This window comes from Podarcis erhardii (genome assembly GCF_964252035.2).
Source record: "Podarcis erhardii genome assembly, chromosome: 13".
Taxonomy (NCBI): Eukaryota; Metazoa; Chordata; class Lepidosauria; order Squamata; family Lacertidae; genus Podarcis; species Podarcis erhardii.
The window spans coordinates 8,947,544-8,972,112 of NC_138502.1; the positions used below are offsets into that span (position 1 = coordinate 8,947,544).

General features: G+C 47.7%; 1 protein-coding gene across 2 annotated transcripts in view; it reads right to left on the reverse strand.

The window, feature by feature from the left end:
* The window catches only part of LOC309326554 (vigilin-like), a 56,111-nt gene extending 34,010 nt beyond the window's left edge, over positions 1 to 22,101 (reverse strand). The window contains exon 1 of one of the 2 annotated variants that reach the window (XM_081835373.1): positions 21,857 to 22,101. The gene's annotated coding sequence lies outside the window, so the exon portion shown is untranslated. Of the gene's footprint in view, positions 1 to 20,119; positions 20,141 to 21,856 lie in introns of those variants that run through there. The other variant, XM_081835374.1, reaches the window with a different exon arrangement.
* Positions 22,102 to 24,569: the final 2,468 nt, after the last annotated feature.

Sequence of the window (24,569 nt, forward strand, 5' to 3'; positions counted from 1 at the left end):
TAGCTTATATATCTGAGGTTCTAAGACTGTGTAGAGAAAGAGAGAAAAAAAGAAAGAAAGGGATATCTGCTCCATTTTGGAATGTTTTTAATGAAATCATTTTTGTTTTTAGAAATATAAAATTATAACAACCAAAATGCTTATTCATATATAGACATTACTCTGAATCTCGAGCCTTCCCTCCAACCTCTCCATGGATCCTATTATCAGCATTTACAACTGCGTATTATTCTATATTCCAAGGGTCAGCAAACTTGCAGCAGGGGGCCGGTCCATTGTCCCTCAGACATTGTGGGGGGCCGGACTATATTTTTTTTTGGGGGGGGGGAATGAACAAATTCCTATGCCCCACAAATAACCCAGAGATGCATTTTAAATAAAAGGACACATTCTACTCATGTAAAAACACGCTGATTCCAGGACCATCCGTGGGCTGGATTTAGGTGATTCGGGCTGGATCCAGCCCCCAGGTCTTAGTTTGCCTACCCATGCTATATTCTATATCAATCCATATGGTCCATAATGTTTGTTACATTGCAAGCAGATTAAAATCTGCCTGCAATAGTCTCCTAAATAATAGATTATAAATTTTTCCCATTATTTTTTGAAGTTTTTGTCCTCTTGGTTCCTGAGCTTTCCAGTCAGTTTTGCCATTTCTGCATAGTCCATTAGTTTAGCTTGCCATTCCTCCCTGGTAGGAATTCTTTATTCTTTCCATCCCTGGGCTAGTAGCATTCGTGCAGCTGTTGTCGCGTACATAAAAAGTCTTTTCTGGTCCCGTTTTGGAAAGGTTTCATTGTGTTTCATAACTGTAATTCTTTTGCCTGTGCATATAAATCTACTGCAACCTGTCCTGGGACTTTCTGGAGAAAGACAGGTGAGGAAACCTTATAAATAAATGAATGTCAAAGAATACGACTGAGCTCAGCTTAGGAGGCACCTACTAGCAAACGATAAGGTCTGTGGTTTAAGAAAATAAACAGCCAGCCTGCGGGATCAGCCCAGTGTCCCATCTAACCCAGCACCCACTCCTCATCTTCCCTTCCTGTCCATGAAAAGACTGCTCACAACTTGCAGCAAAGGTGTTTCTCGCGCCCTCGGCTTCCCAACCCCCATTAAGAAAGAGGCGGCAGCGGCAGCAGCAGCAGCAGCGCTAAGCTCTATGGGGAGGATTTGAGAGAAATCCTCTTAAGGCAACCGTAAAGGAAGGAAGAGCGAACCTCCTTGCACTTGGCAGGGGGTGCTATCACCTCTGTGTCAAAGCTGCATCCAGTATAGGAAAGGTTGCTGCAGGAAGGGAGAGAGATTGCTAGAGAGAATCCCCCCCTCGGTGCACATGGCCTGTGAACTCCTAATCTACAAACAGCCTTAAAGCAGCACAGCTGAAGAAAACTCCTTTCTCCCCCCCCCCCCAAGATCCTGCCCCCACACAACCTTGACTATCTTTTAGGGAGCTGGATATCACTAAAGCAGAATTTTATTCTATTTTTTTTCCTTCCAAAAAGCAGGAGCCATGCGATGCCAGCCTTTCCAGCTATGCAGAACTCACACTTACCCTTGGTATTATCTTGTTTCCAAAAATCAAGAATAAAGAGACAGATCATGTTAGATTGCTAACATTTCTTTTTCTTCTATCTTTCGTAGCTCTAATTTTATAGTCTTATAGTAAAAGCTCAATTAAAAAAATAAATTATCAACTAACAGAAGCAGGTATGTTTAACACATTTCCCCCTCTGGGTTGTATCCAATGCTAGTGCTTCTCATCACACTTGTAAGAAGCTGCCTTACAGACGGTTGGACAATTGCTCCATCTAGCTAAATACTGTCTGCACTGACTGGCAGCAGCATCTTTAGCAAGGGCTCTTTTCCAGACCTACATGAGAAGGCCAGCAATTGAAATTGGGACCTCTTGCATGCAAAGCATGGGCTCAACCATAGAGCTGTGCTATTGGTACAGCCTCAAAGGAATAGAATTGTAGAGTTGGTGTAGGTACATTTTTTCACCTTTGGTGGACATGCCCAAGGATTAAGACATTCTGGGAGATGATTTATAATGAAATGAAAAAGGTATTTAAATATACCTTCCTGAAGAAACCAGAGGCCTTTCTCCTGGGCATGGTCGGCCAATTGGTGCCAAAGAAGGATAGAACTTTCTTTATGTATGCGACAACAGCAGCAAGAATACTCATTGCGAGGTACTGGAAGACACAAGATTTACCCACCCGGGAAGAATGACAGATGAAGTTGATGGACTATATGGAACTGGTGGAAATGACTGGCAGAATCCGAGACCAGGGAGAAGAGTCGGTGGAGGAAGATTGGAAAAAAAAATTAAAGATTATTTACAGAAATACTGTAAAATTAAGGAGCTTTAGAAAAAAGGTGGAATAAAGTTATATGGCTTTGGCAGAAATGTTAGAAGGAACTAGGTATAGATAGATGGTTAATGCATTAAAAGGGGAAAAAACTAGGTTACAATATGTTAAAATTAACTATAAGACAGAAAATAGATGAAGATGGAAAGGACTTGCTGAAATAGTTAATTGAAGTGGAATACAAAAAGGGAGGCGTTGAGGAAGTCAATGAAACAAGTGTATGAAAGTTAAGATCGAAAAGATTGGAAGTGTTTTTAATTGTTTTTGTTTTGTTTTGCTAATTTAATGTTTTATGTAGTGTTTTTGTTTTTGTTTCTGTTTTTCTATGTTTAACTTTTCTTTTTTCTTTTTGTAATTTCCAAAATCTTAATAAATATTATTTTTTTAAAAAAAAGAATTGTAGAGTTGGAAAGGACCGCAAGGGTCGTCTAGTCCAATGCCTACAATGCAGGAATCTTTTGCCCAATGGGCCCACTAATACAGTACTAATACCCTCCTTTTCCTCCAGAAGGGGCCACAGCTCAGTGGTGGAGCACCTGCTCTGCACACAGAAAGCCCCACGCTCATCCCTGATGGCACCTCCAATTTAAAAGACTCCAGGGTAAGCCCTCTTTCTCTGTCCGAGACCTTGGAAAGCCACTGCCAGGCAGTGGACAAGCTAACTGGTCTGACTCTGCAAAAGGCAGCTTTCCAGTGTTCAAAAAGTGCACCCGTTATTTCGACGGACGCAATGAATGCCCTTCACGGCCTAGGGCCCTTGTACCTATGGGACCGCCTCTCCTGGTATGCCCCACAGAGGACCTTAAGGTCCATATATAGCAACACCCTAGAGGTCCCGGGCCCTAAGGAAGTTAGATTAGCCTCAACCAGAGCCAGGGCCTTTTCAGCTCTGGCTCCAGCCTGGTGGAATGCTCTGTCTCTTTAGACCAGGGCCCTGCGGGATCTGATCTCTTTCCTCAGGGCCTGTAAGACAGAGTTGTTCCACCTGGCCTTTGGCTTGGAGTCAATTTGATTCCCTCCCCCTCTTTCTTTTTCCTTTCTCCTCCTATGAAGAGAGTGCTCTCTAATTGTTTTAATGTTGTATATTAATCTTTTAAATTGTATTTTAATCAACTTGTTTTTATTATTGGTTGTTAGCCGCCCTGATCCCGGTCTTGGATGGGGAGGGTGGGGTATAAATAAAAAATTATTATTATTATTTTGGCACAGCTTGAGTACCGTACAGCAAAGTTCAAAAGATCACACAACGGGAAGGGTACCACAATCAGCACATGGGTCCACAAAGTACGGATTAAAATTCATAGAGGGCAACATCACTATTCCAGCGCTGCCTGCCTGCCTCTGCCTTTCGGTCTCTCCGATACCCGAATACCCCTCCTGGGACACAGCAATCAACCCCACAGATCTGCCTAAGCTAAGCCGTTCATGTGGGGAGAGGCAGTCCAATCCACCACACTGCCCCGACAAGGACGGATGGGCAATGCCTTCCTACCGCAGCACTGCCATGTTCCCTGGGAACTGGCCCTCGTTTGCCACGCGCCCCCCTGTTGTCGCGTGTCCCCTCTCCCCCCCACCCCAAGCTCCCAGCTCTGCACCGCACGGTGACCGAGTTGCAACCTCTTCTCCTTGATGCAATCCGACAGGACTGCGGCCTCTGGCCATCAATAAATAAAGACGGGAGAGAGAAAGAGCTAAAGACGTAAACAAGGAAAGCTGCGGGAGAGGCAGGGGAAACCCAGCGCTGAACTGCAGGAGCCTGGCCTCCCAAGATGAAAAGAGGACACCTCCGGAATCTACAGAACCAACAGCTGCTTCTTTTAAAGAAAAGTCAAGGCATGGCTCTAGCCCTCAAGGTGTTAAGGAGACACGTGCATCTGAAAGCAAGGGAGATTTCCCCTAGCAGGTCAAGGGACACAGAAAGCTGCCTAATGTGGAGTCAGACCACTGGCCCATCTTGCTCTTACACTGACTGGCAGCAGCTGTCCGGGATTTCAGATGGGGTTTTCAAGGAACCCTACCTGGGTATGCCAGGGGCCCGAAGCTGTGACCTTCTGCTTGCAAGTGGTGTTAGAAATTAGCCAGGTGTGTTTTGCGACTGGTGTAGGTCCAATTGCAACCACATGGAGATCTCTTTTTTTAAAAAAAATAAATTTTTATTAAGATTACTTTTTTTTTTTACCAAAGAAATGTGGGGAAAACAAAATGTCACTTAGAGAAGGATCGGAAATATTTTCTTTGAAGACTTGGTTTGTTTTATTCTGGATTGTTTTATTTGATGGTGTAGTGTGTTGTAAGCCGCTTTGAGGTTTCTTTCCTTTAAATCATATGATATGGTATCATTTATATATGATTTATGGTATGATAGGTATGATTTTTTTTCCTTTCCTTTTTTTCCTATGTAAAGCGGTATAGAAATGAAATTAACAACAACAAATTTCACCATAAAAGGCACATACATAGACCGTTGTGGCAACCATAACCTAGGTTTAAGGTGCCGTTTGGCAATGAGCTTATATATCTGAGCTTCTAACACGGCCTGCAAGGCAGATGCTGTACCACTGAGCTGTGGGGCTATTCATACAGCCGTTCTCTCTGCCTTGCGAAATGAGACCAGAGCGACGAGGCTGAGTCACAAGCTTGATAGTCGACAAGCAGAAAGTTCACCAGGTTGAAGAGAGTGGCACCGTATGGGAGAGGAAGCTTTCCAAGTTCCCTGTCCCAAGTGCTTACTGTCTGCAGAAAGTGGAACACCACTGGACAGGAAACGTCACCTGTGTGTTGATTCATGTGTGGGTCTGGTGGAGAAGTATAGGAGGACAGACACATCACCGGTAGCAAGAGTTCTGAATGAGGCATCTGAAAATAGATTGTGTGCCCTGCCAGCACAAGGGAGAAAAGGGAGAGGTGTTTGCAGGCAGGGTGGAGAACAGCTGCTTCTGTGCAGGCTTAAGCCATCTGCTGGTTTGCCTCTGGTTGAACTTTTCAACCTCCAGCTTCTTTTTCCTGCCATCTTGCCTCTCTTACTCCTTTGCACAAAAAGAAAAATAATGCAAATCTGGTTCTCAAAGTGTACCAAACGAAACATTTCTCTAAGCTTCCCATTTCCTGCACTAGCTGGCCGAATTCTTTGCCAGAGTGGAAGAGCAGCGCATAAAGGCCGCAGGGACAAGCTGGGCCGGCTCCACTCCAGTTTGATTACAGAAGATCGCTGGGCTCTGGCTTTTAGCCTGGCCTCCAAAGCAGCGCAACTTTATTCACTGGGAAATCTCTCGTTTACCCGGCTGGCAGCACAAGCAGAGCTGTGCAAACACCAGGAAGGCCAAGAGGACGGCGAGGGCCAAAAGCAGCCGTCAGCCACGGAACGAAGAGAGATGCAGGCCAAGCAAGCAGTTGCTCTTTTTTTTTGGACTCCGAAAAGAACGGCAGCCGATCAAGGCTGTGTTGGCGCTTGAGGATAAGCATGAGCCTCTGGCCAGAATGGGGAGCCTCAGCCCCAGGGTTCAATGCAGCTCTCCTGATAGCCTTCCTCCCAATTGTTTGCATGCTCCAGTACCCATGAAATTTGGAAGAACCTCGGGTGGGGGAACAGGGGGCAGGAGAGAGATGCCTTTCTGAAGTCTTGGCAAATGGGGCAGGAGAAGGCACATAGCATGGCACTCACTCCTACAAGATGTATAGCTACCAACCTGCAAACGTTAGACAAGTTCAGGGATGGGAAGTCCATCTTTTCGCCATAGTCCAAGACAGGATGGTTCTGAATGCCAGCTGCTGGGGGGTGGCAAGGAAGGAAAGCACAGTTGTGCTCAAGTCCTGCTTGTGGGCATCCAATGGGCATCAGCTGGCCTTCACCAGGGACCTAACCTTTAGCATGGCAGGCCCTGCCAGCAGTGTTTCAGCAGGAACCACCCCCAACTTCTTTCAGATGCTTTCTGAAAACAAGATTATTTAGACAGGCCTTTGCAATATGAGTTTTCCCTTCTTCACCAACTGGCATTTACTGTCAAGTTTTCATAGATGCTTTTTGTGGAGTTTATTCACTGTGTGCCGTATATCACCTTGACATATTTTAATGGAGGTGTGGATTACAAATACGTAAATAAAATCTGGCTGGCTGCTGTGGGAACAGAATGCTGGGTTACACTGGCCTTTGACCTGATCCAGAAGGCCTCACCTTACATTCTTAAGACATTAAGCCTGCAAACTGAGAACACTGACTGCCTACCCATCCGCCCCAGACTCCCGGCATATGGTGATAACAAATGGCGATGGCGCTCTGAGTTGTATGAAGGAAACGGTGCGGACTGTAGGTTGCCCCAGAAGCAGAAGTTTTAATAATGCCCAGTACTGGCAGCCAGGCCTGCCTTGTTCCCTTAAAAGGAGCCATGAGCAGCGATTGTCACCCAGACTACAGACCAGCCTCTGTATTCCAAGCTCCAAAATGTCTTGTGAGGAAAGCACCCTCTAAGGGGGGCTGTGCTGCTAACTCTGGAGCAAATGCCTTGGGATCTCATTAACTCCAACTGAAAGTTTCAGAGTGTTTTTCTTGGCCCAATCCCATTGCGTAGATGCGTTCAGGAGTGTTTCTCAATCATTAAGCGCCGCACTGGCTAAAGCCGTTGAGATGAGAAGGCATGAGAATGGGTTTCACATTTGCCAAACCCTAGTCAGCTGCTCAGCGCCAACTGGGCTGGCATACAGTTCCTTCCCCTGTTTTTTTAATCCAGTTGTATAAAAATCTGATTTGGAGGGACCTTGGGGGTGAGCAGGCTCTGAGCAGCGGCTGTTCATACCCAAGCTGTCTTCCGTAACCATGAGGACCAGAGCAATTATACGTACCCTCTCCTACTACTCATGGGTACAGAAGACTGCCTGCATACCAATAGCCACTGCTGAGATCCTGCGTGGTTAGGAAGTAGAGGGTACAATAACACTGCAGCAGCTAAGCAGGTCTAGGCCCGGTCAGTGTTTAGATGGGAGGCTCCCTAGGAACCCTACGTACAGTCTTGAGATCCATGGTGGAAGAAATAATAGCTGTGTACTTTCCAGGCAGGTTTAACCGCAGCAGCTTCATTTTAAAAGTGGACCATTATGCAGCATTATATTCAGAGAAACACAGCCATTGTGGTCAGGGTTCAAAATTAGCAGGGCATCAGGTGCATTTTGCACCTAAAAATTCTCCATTTGCCAGCACCTCTAAAAGTCTGGGTGCCATTTTTTGCACCTGGCTGACACTCAAGGATCACTGGAATGTATGTGCTTTAAAGCCTCAAAGTATTTGTTAAGGATAGACAATACGTTAAGGAGTTTAGCAATAAAGAGTAGAGTGTTTTGAAAACTGAAGTATGGTATCAATATTTTTATTGTAAACACCAAATTAAACATGCATTCGCAATTTCTGTTAAAAATGTGATCTTAACAATATGCTTATCAAAATAATAAAAAGTGTTGCCGATCTCCCCAAATGGAGACTAGACATTCTGTTTTGGCACCCACAACCCAGGTCCCAGGAGCCACTTGGCTCCTAGCTTTTCTATTACAGTTTCTAACACTGATGGTGGCTGGTAGCAGTTGATCACCTTATCCTCCATCAGCTGGGGTACTCTTTTCAAGCCATCCCTCGCTACATCCAATTCCACTGTTTAAATTCGGTGTTGAGTGAAAACGTATTTTATTTTTGTCTGTCCTAAATCTTCAGTTTCATTGGGTGGTCCAGGTCCTAGTATTATGAGAAAGTGAGGAAATACATATCCCTTCCCACTTTCTATAAACCATGCTATGCCAGGTGTCAACCAATTTGCACAAGACAGCAGGTGACTTAAGGAACAGTAACAAACAGGCAAAATGACTGACAGGTCCCAGCTACCAAGCAAGTTGAGGCAGGGTTAAGAAGTGAAAAGGAAGCAATGATATGCGGTTACTGTTCCCCAACGTCGCTGACTGAGGACACAGCAAGACACTATAGTTTACAGGAATAGGTTGAACACTGGCAACCAGTTGCCTTTCTCTGACCTGGAAGCAACGGAAGGGAACCAATGGCCCTTCAGATGTCGTTGGACTCCAAATCCCATCAGCCCAAGCCAGCATGGCCCAGTGATCAGGGATAATGGGAGCTGTAGTTCGGCAGCAACTGGAGGGGAAGAGGTTTCCCACCCCTGGCCTAGAGCAAGCCTTCTGACCACGACCAAAGATACCTTCATTGGGGTTGCTAGGCAACAGCACATTGGCCACATCTCAACTACCGCAAGCCAGGAAAAAGAGAAAGAGTGGCTGAGGAAGGCATTAAGTGGGATCTTGGGGGGGAAACCATTGCTGAGATGACAACATGAAGCATACTTATCACAGGGCAATCTTTAGTCTTTGATCTGAAGTTCTGGGGCTGCTGCTTCCTTCATAGGGTCTTCAAGGAGGAAAGAGTTAGGGCCCAGAAATGTCACAAACTGGGGCACAGCTATGACTTACTATGACTGACTGCCTTCCTTGTTACCATCAGTCTACTGGGGGGCCCCTAAGGCTGAAAGTGACGGACTAGGCCTGCCGAGTTTTCTGGGAAGGGAGGGAGACTGAAAAAATAGTAGGGTTGGGGGGGGGGTCGAAGGCCTTTGCAATCCCATGATAGGAATTCTTAGGAAAGGAGCTGAAAACAGATTTGACAGCATCATTTTCCCAAGCCCACCACAAAAGACCACTCACATATTCATAAAAAGGGATACTGTAGAGATGGAAAATGCACAGCAGGGGTGGGGAGTGGGGCTTCAGTCTGGAGGCCACCTTTCCTCAAGGAGAATGTTCTGGGGGGGGGGGGGCCTCCATGGAAAGGGTGGAAAGAAGTTTGCGGAGAAACAGGTGAGATTCTTCCCTTTATACAGTAAAATTCAGAGGTTTACACCTACAGCCACATCTCCACTCACACCTCCTGAACCTCCACCAGACAAGCGAGAGGCAGTATAACTGTTTGACCCATTCCAGCCAGGAAAAAGGACTCAAGGAACACAGAGCAGAGTGGGAAGAACTACAGGGGCCAGGTAGAAAGGTCTGGAGAGCCACACACCTGATGTACAGTGGTACCTCGGTTTACGAACTTAATCTGTTCCGGAAGTCCGTTCTTAAACCAAGGCATGCTTTCCCATAGAAAGTAATGGAAAATGGATTAATCCGTTCCAGACAAACAACCCCTAAAACAGCAATTTAACATGAATTTTACTATCTAACGAGACCATTGATCCATAAAATGAAGGCAATAATCAACGTACTGTACTATAAAATAAATAAGACAGTATTGTAGATTATAAAAATTAAAATTAATTTTTCCTCTTATGTGCACTGATGATAGTCATTGTTTGGAGGGGGGACTTTTATCCATTTCTGCAGTCATACAATCAACCAGTAGCTGAACTGGGTTCCACAGTGTCACAAAAACGAAGACACAAGCCACAGTCACAAGTCAGTCCCGTAAAACGAAGAACAAGTCATAGTAAAATAAATAAAAGAAAAAGCCACACAAACAAAACCGCAACAAAATAGCAAAAACAAAAGCTCCAAATATCACACCTCTGTGTTGTGTGGGTGCTCCGGGACTCAGCAGCCGACAGACTCAACAGAAAGCCTCAGATTAGCAGCGGGGGACACAATTTACAAATGGAACACACTCAACAGGAAGCGGAACATGTTCTGCTTCCAAGGCAAAGTTCACAAACCAAAACACCTACTTCCGGGTTTGCAGCATTCTTATTCCAAGTTGTCCATAAACTAAGCTGTTCTTAAACCAAGGTACCACTGTACAGGAAAGGGCAACCAATATCACCAGCGGGCTGAGGCACCTTTCCTACGACAAGAGGCTAAAAGGGGAATTGGGGTGTTGAACTAGCAGGCCTCCAGTGTGGCCAACATTGGCTTTCCCCAACCAGGTGTTTTCCAGATGTTGTCTAACTCCCATCACCCCCAGTCAGTATGGTCTGGGATGATGGGTATCACAGTTCAAAAACATCTCAAGTTACCAGGTTGAGGAAAGCTGGCTTACTCCATTCTCAAATGAGTGTTGTGGAATTACAGGTTGCCGACCATGGCCCCAGGTCCAAATCTCTGCTTTTGGATACCTTCAAACGGCGGCAAGCGTAGCCGGAGGAACAAAAGGACCGAAACGCAGGCGTTGTTTTGCAGCCCCACTGCCTGCGATTGTTCATTGAGACTTCTCAAGAGCCTTTAATTGGGCTCCGCAGCGACTCTCTGGGTCTCGGAGGGCCACGCAGGTGCAGGTGCTAAAAGCAGCTCCTATTTTCATATCAGTGGGAGTTGCCGTTTCCCCCTTGAGTTGAGACGGAGAGAGCGCTTGGCGAAAAGCAAGAGGTTGTGGAGGTGGGAAGGGAATAAAACTTTTATTTTGTCTTAACACGTTTGCTGGTGTATGTAAAGCCACACCCATTGTACTCTCAGCATTATCATCCGATGATTATGCATCGTCTCTGTCCAGAATTCAATCTTTCTCCCCATCACTCATAAGCATGCGCCAGTGGAAGAGCTGATCCCCTTTTCTAGCCAGGTAGCAGAGATGTTAAAGCAGGGAGCCAGGAACCTACACAGCTTTGCAGCTGATATCACACAGGTGGAAAGAGAGTTTTGCATGCAGAAGGTCCCATGATCAATCCTCAACATCTCCAGGATGGACAGGGAAGACCCCCTCACCTGGCTGAAGTTCTGGAGAACATCTGTCCATCGCTGTAAGCAATACGGAGCTACACAGACCATTTGCCCAACTCCATAGAAGGTAGAGCATCAGACTTGCACAAGGCTGGCCCTGGCATCAGTCCCTGGCATCTCCACTACCAGACTACCAGTGAAGGCAATACTCAACTAGCAAGACCAAGGGTCTGACTTGGTAGTTTCCTCTGTTCCTAGAAAAGGGGTCCCCAGCCAAATTTGGGGCTTGGCTTCTATGACTGCCACCACCCCACTCCAAAATTACCGAGGGAATACAGCCCTCGACAGAGAAGATTTCCCCACCCTGGTGTTTAAGCATGTCGAGGAACATAGTTTGAAAGCAGCAGACGGCACCATAGGGCAGCCCAACATTTGATGGGAGTGGCCCAACTCACTTTCGAAACCAAGATTTGACGGTCATAGAGGGGACTTTGAGTGAGATGTTGCTTTTCGCTACAACAGGGATGGGGAACCTGTGGCCCTCCAGATGTGGCTGGACTCCAGCTCCCATCAGCCCTAGCCAAGCATGCTGGGATTTTTTTTTTTAATATTTTTTTTATTGATTTTCCAAATTTAAAACAAAATAACAAACATACATCAACAAACAAAAACATACAAACAAGTATAATTTCATATCCTCATTTTCATACGCCTTCTTTCTCGGACTTCCCCATACCTCACCCTTTCTGCATCCTTATTTAACAGCTTTTCAGCAACCCTTTACTCCAATTAAATTGTAACTTATTTTCGTTCTCAATCTCATCTTAATTCATCAAACAGTTTCAGCTGTAATTCTGCATCTTCCTTTCCCTTGACATTTTACCACTCATCAATTTTAAAACAGTTCTTAAGATAAGCTTTAAATTTCTTCCAATCTTCCTCCACCGTCTCTTTCTCTTGGTCACGGATTCTGCCAGTCATTTCTGCCAATCCCATAAAGTCAATCACTTTCGTCTGCCATTCTTCCAGTGTAGGTAATTCTTGTGTCTTCCAATACTTTGCTAGAAGAATCCTTGCTGCTGTGGTAGCGTACATAAAAAAAGTCTTGTCCTTTCTTGGCACCAGTTGGCCGACCAAGCATGCTGGGATTGGCAATTCAGCAGCAATCTGGTTAGCATGACTTTCTGATTAGTGGGAAACAGTAGTCCACTGCAGCCAAACCATGGTTTCCGCTTCACTCACCAAACCATGGTTTTTCATCCACGAGGTAGGGTTATTCGTCACCAACACTTTCTGATTTAGAAATGTGACCACAGGAAGTACGATACAGTGGCTGACTTAACCGCACCACCTCTCAAAGCTGCTACTTAAACTTCTTTTTTTGCCCCTCGGCAAATGTCATTTGGCAACAGCTCCACCACCCACATCTATTCCCACGAAATCAGGTGAGCGCCTCTTCTCATCCCCTGCAAAGATGTGACATCTAAACTAATATTTTCATTGTGTATTGTGCACTGTTAAGGGGTGTGCGGAAAGAGAATTCACCTGATGTTTCTGCACATTGCAAGAAAGGTTCAGATGTTCTGTGGCTGCAGCAAGCATAAGCAATTGGCCCTGCAGACTGATCTGGAGGCCAAAAGGAACCAACCATCTTAAAAAACAAATCGCTACACCCTAGTCAGCAGAAGATAGGGTCGGACTAGTTAGCTACTGGGGAAAACAAATAAGCAGCAGAAACGACAGCTTTCACTGTGTGCTCTAAAAACTGTATTGGATTTTGAATGCAATGTTCAAAGAGCTGGGCCACACAGATGGCCAGCCTGTGACCTAGTCGGCACAGCCAGCCTTGACAGCAGGGGTGTGCAGCATGGATTGGCAGTGACTAGGAGGCCAGATGACCACATACTGCCACACTATTCCAGGAGAACTCTATAGATTTACTCAGAAGCTTGTCTAGGCTTCCCCAATGGACCAAGAAACATTCCTGGAAAAAGAACTCCCCCACTACGAGCTACCTTCCACTCAGTGTTAGAAAGTCAAATATGTAAGCTAGATTTAAAAAGCCTAGATAAATAAGGATAGGCACTAAGCAGGAGAACATTCCACAATTGCGGTGCCACCACGGAGCAGACTCTACCAACTCATGAGAACATAAGGAGAGCCTGTTGGATCAGGCCAATGGCCCATCTAGTCCAGCATCCTGTTCTCACAGTGGCCAACAAGGTGACTGTGGGAAAGCCACAAGCAGGATTTGAGTCCATGACCACCCACTCCTCCTACGTTTTCCAGCCACTGGTATTCAGAAGCATTGCTGCCTCCAACTGTGGAGGCAGAGAATAGCTATCACGGCTAGAGGGAGCCACTGATATCGTCTTATCCTCCATGAATTCATCTAATCCTCTTTAAAAGACTTCTAGGTTGATGACCATCACTGCTTCCTGTAGGAGGGAGTTTCATAGTTTAGCTATACTCAGCCATCATTATACACCTTTAGGCGCCAGGCAAAAACATTCCTTTTTAACCAGGCCTTTGGTTGATCTGATTGAAATCTTAAAAGGTAAAGGTAAAGGGACCCCTGACCATTAGGTCCAGTCGCAGACGACTCTGGGGTTGCGGCGCTCATCTCGCTTTACTGGACGAGGGAGCCGGCATTTGTCCACAGACAGTTTTTCCAGGTCATGTGGCCAGCATGACTAAGCCACTTCTGGCGAACCAGAGCAGCGCACGGAAACACCGTTTACCTTCCCGCGGGGAGCGGTACCTATTTATCTACTTGTACTTTGACGTGCTTTCGAACTGCTAGGTTGGCAGGAACAGGGACCAAGCAACGGGAGCTCACCCCGTTGTGGGGATTTGAACTGCCAATCTTCTGATCGGCAAGTCCTAGGCTCTGTGGTTTAACCCACAGCGCCACCCATGTCCCTGTGATTGACATCTTATGCCCTTTTAAAATATGGCTCTTTTGGGGGGGGTGTTATATATTGTGGTTTTTATGTTGATCTTTTCTGTACTCTGCCCTGAGACCTCCAGGTATAGGGCAGTATATAAATTCAGTTAAATAATACTAATGCTACTACTACTACTACTACTACTGCTACTACTACTACTACTACTAATAATAATAATAATAATAAATCATCTCTTTTGTCTGTCCTGAATCTTCCAACATTGAGCTTTGTTGTATGTCGACAAAATCTAGCATTATGAGAGGGGAAGAATAACTTTCCTATCAATCTTTCCCATGCCATGCATAATTTTATAAACTTCTGCCATGTCACCTCTTAACTCTCCTTTTCTCTGAACTAAAAAAAGTCCCTGACGCTGCCACCTTTCCTTTGATCATTTCAGTTGCGCCTTTTCTAACGCTACCATATCCTTTTGGGGGTGAGTAAACTCATCTCCTGCTCCTCATGACATATGCGTGGGCCAGCCATTGTGCAAACCAACTCCCCACTCCCACCCCATGCCTTACAGATGTTATGGGATTGCAAGTCCTACAGTCCCGGCGATCATAGCTAGTGGTCAGGGATGATGGGGAGTTGCGCCCTAAAATGTTGGGGAGGGCACCAGCTTGGCAAAGGCTCCTGTGAGCAGCAGCAGAACAAGCAGATGTACATCTTTTGTGGAGCAGGCAAAGCATATTAGAATAAGACAGGTATTTGGATACAGTGGCCCAGAAGCCCGCATTTTCCCCCCAAAACACTCCTCAGCGCTCAAGCACAAAAATCAGCACAACGCCTACCCAGAATGGACTGAAAGAGATGCCAGCAGTTAGCTGGCAGGTGTCAATGCTGCCAGAAGAACCCATTTATCCAAAGCCTCAGAACAATTCTCTGCACACTAGCCTATGGGCACAGGCCAGTTCAGGCTGTAGAAACACCATATGCCTCTACATCACTCTTTCCAAAAAAAGCTGTGATTTACTCCACACATTAACTTCGGCAGTAAAATACTTCACTTTGGTACTGTTTGCACAGCTGTCTTGTTAAGGATTCCAGTCTGGCTATTCCCTCTTTGTTTTGACCTCATGCCGAGGGCGGGGGGGGGGGGGACGACGACGACGACGACGACGGGGACAACAGCCATTCCACCTTCAGACAGTTATTTTCTTACATTTTTATCCCACTTTTTTCCGTCATGGAACCCAAAGTGATGTAAATCTCTCTTCCAGGCACTGACCAGGCCTAGACCTGCTTAGCATCAACAAAGCCGTGGCTTCAATTGCCTTGAATATGCATGGCTCTTCCTGGAGGGGCCTGAATCCCAGTTTGCATCAAGCAGCAGACTCCAAGTTCCTAGTCCATAGGGATGTACCATTTCAAACTTGAAACGGAGGGAAGACTGGTAAAAATTCAAGGCAGAGTGGTGGAGATTTATCACAATTTTGACTTTAGAGCAGGCCCCATGTTCCACAACTAGCAGAAAGTACAGTGGTACCTTGGGTTACAGACGCTTCAGGTTACAGACGCTTCAGGTTACAGACTCCGCTAACCCAGAAACAGTACCTTGGGTTAAGAACTTTGCTTCAGGATGAGAATAGAAATCGCGCAGCAACAGCAGCAGGAGGCCCCATTAGCTAAAGTGGTACCTCAGGTTAAGAACAGTTTCAGGTTAAGAACGGACCACCAGAACAAATTAAGTTCTTAACACGAGGTACCACTGTATTTGTTATTCAATTGAGCTTTCAAATCCCCAAACAGCATACAGAAGATACCGTATTTTTCGCCCTACAGGACGCACTTTTCCCCCTCAAAAAATGAAGTGGAAATGTGTGTGCGTCCTATGGGCGAATGCAGGCTTTCGCTGAAGCCTGGAGAGTGAGAGGGGTCGGTGCGCACTGACCCCTCTCGCTCTCCAGGCTTCGCGGACCTCTCCACAAGCAGCGGAGCGCTCCCGCTGCTTGCGGAGAGTTGCCTGCATGCCGAAGCCTGCGCCCGCTGAGATCAGCACGTCCAGGCTTCGCGGACCTCTCCGCAAGCAGCAGGAGCCAGCCCTGAGCTCCCACGGCTTGCAGAGAGCTGCCTGTTTGGGGACTGGGGTCGGGGGAAGCTCGGGCCTCCCCCGCCCCACGCCTGGGGGGGAAATAATTTTTTCCCCTTTATTTCCCCCCCAAAAAACTAGTTGCGCCTTATGGGACGGTGCGTCCTATAGGGCGAAAAATACGGTATATAGCTCTGAAAGTGGAGGGAACATCTTTAGGAAAGGGTACCCAATCCATTGCAACCAAGTAACACTCTAAATACGGCAGCCATTGGGGACTGGGGAGAAACAACAGTCTAAAGCCACTACTTATAACCGGTTCAGCTCTCCCATAATTGTGTTCTTCAAATTCTCCAGTTGGGCTACAACTCCCATCAATGCTCATTGATGAGAGTTGTACTTCAAAACATCTATAGAGCACCAGGTTGAGGAAGGTTGGCCTAAGACCAGCAAGGAGGTTTCCCCCCAGCTCATCTAGCTCCCCTGGTTCCTACCCCCACAGAGAGGCAGCCTCGCTTTATTAGGCACTCAGAATTCCCATCAACAAATTACAAGGACACTGTCACAATCTCACCTAACCTTATTAGCAAACAAAAATAAGTGGCAAGCTACTTCAGCATCTTTGAGGAGGTCTGCGCAAAGGTAACAAGTCCATGTTGGGATGGCACATCCAGCAGCTGCCACAGCTAATATAATATTGCCTAAGAACAGGCATCTCCTCCCCACCCACCCACGATCCCCAAGAGGACGCTTTGCAAGAGTTGCCCATGGATACGTACCCAAGAGAAGCTTTCTGAAGCAGACACAAGGTCCCTCCAGTTCAGCATCCTGCTCTCACGGCGGCCAACCAGATGCCTATGGGTCTCCCGTGAGCAGGACAGGAGCACTACACGCCTTCTCCTGCAGTTGCTCCCCAGCAACTGGTATTCAGGATCTGGCTGCCTTATGGTCCTGGAGGGTGTATGACTAGTAACCGCTGACTGCCTTTTCCTCTGTGAATCCATCCAATTCCCATTTAAAGGCATCCAAGTCGGTGGCCATCACAGCCTTATGTGGAAGCAAATTTCACGGTTTAACTGCGCACTGCATGAAGTGGTACTTTCTTCTTGTCTGCCCTGAATCTTCCAACATTCAGTTTCAATGTGGATCCCTGAGTTCTGGAATAATGAGAGAAAAGTCTCCCCACCTGCTTCCTCCTAGATCAGGGGTCAGCAACCTGAGGCCCATGGGCCACAAGCAGCCCACGGGGGTCATTTAACTAGCCCATAAACCACCCACTCTGCGAGTCCCCGCGTGCTACACTAAACCAGCGCAGCATGGGGACTCGCTTCCGCGGTGCTGGAAATCGCATCTGCACATGTACAGACACCAGAAATCACGGCACGTGCTTTCACGGGTGCACATAATCCGGCCCCCTGAGGGATCTCCACTGGAGTGAAGCAGCCCAGGTGAGATAAACATTGCTGCCCCCTGTCCTAGACTATGCCTAATTTCACACACCTCTATCATGCTTCCCTTACCCACCTTTCTCCTAAACTAGAAATCCCCAAATGTTGTGTGACCTTTCTTGCATGGGGGAAGAGGCTCCAACCTGTAGATAATTTTTGGTTCCTCTTTGCTGAAAATTCCTCTCTAGCTCCTTCTAAATGGACGGTGACCACACATGCATGCAGAATTCAAAATGCAGCCTCACCACAGATTTGTAGAGTGGAACAGGGAATGTGCATTTTCCAGAGCCGCCGCACACTGGGTTGACATTTTCATCAAGCTACTCAACACTGACACACCCTCAAGATTCCCCCTCCATGCCAGTCACTGCAAGCTCAGACCCTACTTGTGGATATACTGGGTTGCTTATATAGAGATAGGGAAACACCAGATACCACAAATCAAGAGGATCTATACTTTAATCCAGGTAGCATTTCCCAAACTGATAATTTTAAAAAAAAAATCCCACGTCCACAGTTCCTTCTTCCCATGATATCCAGGGCTCTGAATATCCACCCCATACATTCAAATCACTCTTATGCCACCTTAACAGCCATGAAGGATCACAGGAACTGTAATTTAACAAACTACAGCTCCCATAACCCTCCTGTTAGTGTGGTGTAGTGGTTAAGAGCGATAGACTCGTAATCTGGGGAACCGGGTTCGCGTCTCCGCTCCTCCACATGCAGCTGCTGGGTGACCTTGGGCCAGTCACACTTCTCTGAAGTCTCTCAGCCCCACTCACCCCACAGAGTGTTTGTTGTGGGGGAGGAAGGGAAAGGAGAATGTTAGCTGCTTTGAGACTCCTCCGGGTAGTGATAAAGCGGGATATCAAATCCAAACTCTTCTTCTTCCCGTTAAATTGGTACACTTTAAATGTGTAGCATGGCTGGGACCATCTCTCTGCAATTTAAGTGAAGGTGAAGAACCATTTGGCCTTTCTTCTCCCAAGAGAGCATCTCTCCCTGGCTTGTTTTTCCACCACTGGATCTCAGGGGAGGATCCCGCGAGCTCCAGCCACTGATTGGACTAGGCTGGAGAGCCTGCTCCTATTCTAGCATCTCCCACAAGTGGTTTCCACCTCTGCAGCTACCCTCCATCCCAGAGGCCTAGGTGGAGCAGTGGGAGAGCAGGAGGTGTGGCAGAACACACAAGAAGACTTAACACCTGACTGCCAAAAAACCCCCAGAAACCCTGACACACTATCATGGCCATCTTTGAATCACTTCTAGGGATCCGTGATCTCCACCAAGCTCTGCATATCAGAGCAAAAAGACCTGCTTCTGTTTCACAATAACTCCCATCCTCGAACAAGCAGAGTCATATGCCAGCCCCTGCACATCTCAAATGGTACAGCAGTTACGGTCGTTCCTGGACCAAGAGTCTGACCGAAGTGGTACAGGAACTGGTGACTTCAAGACTGGACTACTGCAATGCACTCTATGTGGGGCTTCCCTTGAGCTGGACCCAGAAGTTGCAGCTTATGCAGAATGCCGTAGTGTGGTAGTTGAGAGGAGCGAGGCCCTGTCTGCATAGAACACCACGGCCTTTAATAGGTAAAGCCCTAAATAGCTTGGGACCACTTTACTTGCAGGATCGCCATGTCTGAGAAACAACCACTTTTCTGCTTTGATCTGCAAAACTGGCACTGTTATGGGTGCTGCATAATACTTGGTTGTGCATTTGTAAGAAATTTATCTTTAAGTGTAGCAGCACATACACTTTGGAACTCCCTGCCAATTGACATCAGGCCAACGCCTTCCCTGTGCTCTTTTTGGCACCTGCTTAAACACTTTTGTTTAGGCATGCCTGTCCAGACATTGTTACATGTGCTTTATCTCTTTTCAGCTACTGTTGATGTTAACTATCTTCCGAATGCTCTTCAATAATGTTTTTAACTATTTATTGAAAATGGTAGTATTTTATTTAATATTTTTGTAAACCATTTCAACTTTTTTTAAAAAAATCAAGCAGTGTATAAATCTTCTTAATCATAGTATATAGATATAAGTTAATGGGAATGAAGATTTAAGATAACCGTTCACTCAGGAGGCACCTCATCCTGTACCTTTGAGAAGTGAATGTCGAAACCAGTGCTGCACATTTCAGAAATCAAGCTTGTCTTAATAGTTTGTGTCTCCAGCATTTTGCAAGTCCCTCCACACTCAGGTGAATTTCTATGTCCCGCCAAGGTTTTTATTACCAGGCACATTAGCTTTTGCCCCAGAGAGATAGACAATAGTTGAAATTGGGGTAAGAATTATAGCAATGAATACAAAGTCAATCTTAAGAATTATAGCAATCCATACAGTCCATCTTGACCTGAATGGGTTACAAACTACAGTAACCAACACTAAGAATAGGCCAAAGCCATCCTCGGAGTAACTGCAGAACTGTTAAGGCAACAGGCATCAAATTTAGTAGTTATTGTAACAGTCAAAGGGAGAGAGTTTGGCTTGGCACTATTCTCCTCCATGCATTCTCCAAGACTGTTTATTCCCCCATTCTTCTAGTCCTCTTGATGGGAGCAGATAAAGTCTGTGATCGCAATAGCAAAGAGGGATGGGGAACCTCAAGCCCAGAGGCTGAATGCAGGTCTCCAGGCTTTCATCCGGCCTCTAGTACAAGCCACACCCACTCACCATCCATGCTCTGTGCCTTCCTTGTGCACTTCTGCCTAGCTTGAATGAGTCCTCGAATTGTGACAGTGCTTCTCACTTGCCTAGATGGATGCATGCAAATGCAGAAACCTCTGGCTTTAGTGTAGCTTGAACATAGCCCATCGCATGCCAATTTATGGCAAAAGATGAAGAAATGGGCCTCCAGGTACATGTTAGGGTTAAAAATGGGTGCTGGGCTTGAGAAGGCTGAAGATACCTGCATTATGCTGAAGGATAAGGCCACAAAAAAGCTTATTCATCCTCTTAGTGAAGTCCCCACATTCCAACTGTGCAGTCAGCATCTTATTCCCCATTTTATCTATTCTTGTTTCAAAGCCAATCTCTCACAACTGCCTTCAAGGGACACACCACCACCTTAGGGCCCCTTGCCACTATTTTAACAGCCATATCTGAAATGCCCTATCATACCTCTCTACTGCCACAATCCATTTCCCACAGCTTAAAAAAACCACCCTATTTTATGCAGAGTCAACCTAAGCCTACATTATCTTCCTTTTCCCCCAATGGTGCCCTGAACCCCTCACCATTAATTGCCTGCTATCTCTCACATGCACACGCTTCTCTCAGCATCCCACTGTACCCCTGAATCTGCTGTTATCGCTCTCGGGTGAAGAACCCTCTCACCCAATGAAAGATACCCCAATATCGCTGCCTACCCCGTTTCCATCACCCTAATATCCACTTAGCTGCAGCAGTTTCCCCATATCAGACCTAACTTTAGGGAAACCCCAGTCAAATTCCCCCCACTCACCTTTCACCCAGGGGCATCTGTAGAAATGTTATGGGGGCAGGGGGCCAAAGCAAAACACTGACAGTGGGGCAGGGTAGTTTCCCACACACACAAAAATGAGGGGAATCACGCTTTTACGTTTTGCCTCATTCCCCAAGGGTCAACCAATGCTGGAAACTTCCAATATTTTTTTAAAAACTGAAGAATCGTGGGAATTACAGCTCATCCACAACAAACTGCCCTCCCCTTCGCTGCAGCTAGCCATGCCAACACCTCTGTGCATCCCAATCTCCTTTCAGCCCTCACTGCTTAAGACCCTCCATAATTTCTCAGTAGGGCTCTCTGATCTAGCCTCCCCATTCTCCTGGACCCCCTTTCCAACACCACAGCACAGCCCCCTCTCCTTTCCCTTTAAACCCCTCTACACCACAGTCACCCTATACTACCCTCTATATCCCTTCAACCCCACCTGCTCGACAGGCCAGCACACTCTCCCACCCCATTTTAACGCCCTTCAAACCCCTCCGAACCTCCCTGGTGGGCATCGCTACATGGACCACCCACCCCACCCCACATCCCTTTAGTCCCTTCGCTGGTGGAGACACCCAAAGCAGAGCCCCGCCGCTTTCCTTTCACCAACACCACGCCATCACTGGCCCCCTACACCCTTTCGAGGCACCCCACAACCCTTCAAGCCTATCTACTGCTCAGACCCCCAGATATCATCCCCACCACACCTCTGCAATTTCCCTTCCACCTGCTCTTGCTGAAGACCACATATAACGAGCATCCCCATCACTCATTTTTTTTTGCAAGAGAGCCCTCCCCCCCCAGACTCACCCCCACCCCCAAATCCCTGGCTGCCCCGCGTGCTCCCTGCAGCCTCGCTCCCCTCGCCCTGCATCCCTCGGCCTCTCTGCGGCCAGGCCCCGGCGGGGGGACCAGACTCTTCCGCCGCGCCGCCTCACCTGCGCTGCTGCTGCTGCTGTGGCGGCGGCGGCGAGTCCCGCTGCTGGAGGCTCAGCGTGGCGGTGGCCGCGGCGGCCGCCGCCGAGGCCGGGAGGAAGAGGAGGAGGAGAGGGAGAAGAAGCCGCGAGGGGGAGGCGGGTGGTGGAGGCTGCTCCGACTCCTCCACCGCCGGCGCCGCTGCTGCTGCTCTTGCCGCAGCCTCCGCCCCCTGCCGCTTCCCGGCGCCGACTGACAAGGAGCGCGGCTCGGACACGCCTCCCCGTCCCCGCCCTCCGAGCCACCTTAAATAGTGCACCGCCTCCTCTCCCCGCCCACTTCGCCGCCGGGGCCAATCCGCGGTCACGGCGGCGCGAGGAACGCCCACCCCTGCCCGCTGCTCGGGCTCCAGCGCGCAGGCGCGAGCGAGCCTCGGGTTGAATGTAGGCATGCGCCAGGTACAGAGAGGGCGCGCGCTCCCGGCTCTTCTTCGCTCGCCCTCCCCCCCCCCCCACACGCCTAGAGATACGGAGGAAAGTTGGCGCGCAGGCTTGACTTCCGGCGTTTTGCGGTTCCGAAGCCAGCCATATGCGGGGCAGGAAGCACGTGGCGGGCCGTTAGAGAGGCTGCTATGTGCGGGGACAGCTGGTAACGAGCCTAAAGAGATTCTGAGAGGAGGCGTCACGGGGTCTATTTTGAAGCTTTTGAAAGTCTGTGGGAGAAGCCGCTCTAGCCCTAACGGTTGGCTTTGCCATGGTAGCACAGCGTGCTCAATTGGGAACCAGGAGTGGCGAGAGGTAGTTATTGGGAACTTGACACACATGCTATTGCGTCACTGTGCCTTCTGTGTAGTGTTGGGCGCTTTGAACACAATTTTCTTTAGTGCACAAATTTAAGGGGCCGGGCCTACCATTAGATAGAGTGAAGTGGTTGCTTCGGGGAACTGATTTTGGGTGTTAGGAAACGACAGCAAACCGCTAGCCATATAATCTATTAATATTATTGGCATTTTCCCAAAAAACGTGGTCAGCCTTCAGCACCAACTCCTGCATTCTCCCTGATATTTAGGATCAAATATTAACTGCATCATATTATTGACCCTGCCAGCTGGTGCAAGGCATTGAATTACTGTGTTAGCTCTTTTGCACAATTTTGTGTGTGTGATAATTTCATCTCTTTACCTGGGCATGCTCAATTGTTTTTCATTCTTTGAAGTGGCGGAATATTTCATTAGTTCTGTTCAATAACAGCACACTCCTTCAGTCTGTCCTCTGGCAAAAGTAATCTCACCTAAGCTATGTTTTGTCCAACCACACATTTTATTATCTTGCCCAAGACTGGCCTCTGATTCCATGAATTCAATAGGTCTGGAGAGTTTCTCTTTTCGTTCCTCTCCTCCCCTCTGAATGCAAAAAGACAGAAACCATTTCCCCCCCGGAGGACAATATATTACCAAGTTATCTGAAGGTCTGTTTGCACTCATACAAACCTACTGGATCCCTAAGATCACCACCAAAGGTCCTGTTTTCTGGCCTGTCATTTGTTAAGATCAGATTGGCAGGACCTTTGGGTGATGGCACCACAACTGCATGTTTCTGTCTTGGGCAAAATCTACACCCCATCTCTTCCCATTGTCATACAAATTTTAAAATCCTTGTTATTTCCTCAGACATGTTAAAATTGATTTTATTCTTTTCGTAGGCTCTCAGATGAGATATTTACTGCAATGCATTTTTAAAAGTGTTTCATATTGCACAATATAAAATTGTTTTCGTTTACCCTGAGAAATGCCTTGGGAGTGGGATACTATGTTAACTAAAATGAGTATTTTGTGCTGTACGCAGAACTAAGCCCCGCTAGGGACGATTTTCACACTGGCCAGCCAGCAGCCCTGAGGAAGCTCATAACCAAGACAAAATGATAAGAGGAAATCATAGCTATGCTGTTTGTAAGTACAGTACAGAGGCTTCTTGCTCTAATCCAGTGTTTCCCAACCTTTTTTGGGCAAAGGCACACTTGTTTCATGAAAAAAATCTTGAGGCACACCACCATTACAGCCCCGTGACGTCAGCGCGCAGCGTCACGCCGGGAGGGACGCACGAAAGTGTAAGTTTCAATTTTTCCCCCTCCCCCTTGCCTTCCTTCTGTGCCAACCGCCAAAAAGCCAAGAAAAGAGCCAAGACTTTAGGGCAGCAGGTCGACACGGAAGAAGCTCCTACCTAAGGACAGGTGCGACGGCCGTGTCCTCTTCTGCCACACTTGGCAGCCCTGCCTCACGGTCGTGACTCCCACCCTGATTTCTCCCCGCAGGTCGAGCGGCACAGGCAGCCCAATGTGTCCAGCCCAGACACAAGCCCCGCTTCCCCACTCTAGATCCTGAATGCGACCAAGTGCTCTGGACTCCCGAGCAGGGTGGGAAAGAGGACTCGCATCTGGTAGCCTCCGGGCTCCTCGCCTGCTCGAGGGATGGCATTGCAGGCAAGCTGCCGGCCGTCGCCATCGCCGCCCCCTCATGCGAGTGGACCTGCCCGGAGTGGTGGGCCGGGGGAGGCTCGCTCTCTGTGGGGATGTGGCCCGCACGCGCGGCCCCGCTTCCTCCTGCCCAGGGCTGAGCTCCTTACCCGCGATCTCGGTCTCGCGCACGCGGATCCCACTTATTCCAAAGCTCGCGCCACTAGCCGGGGCTCTCACACCGTGCCAGGGCGAGGCGGCGCGGCCCACTGACGTCATCGCGGC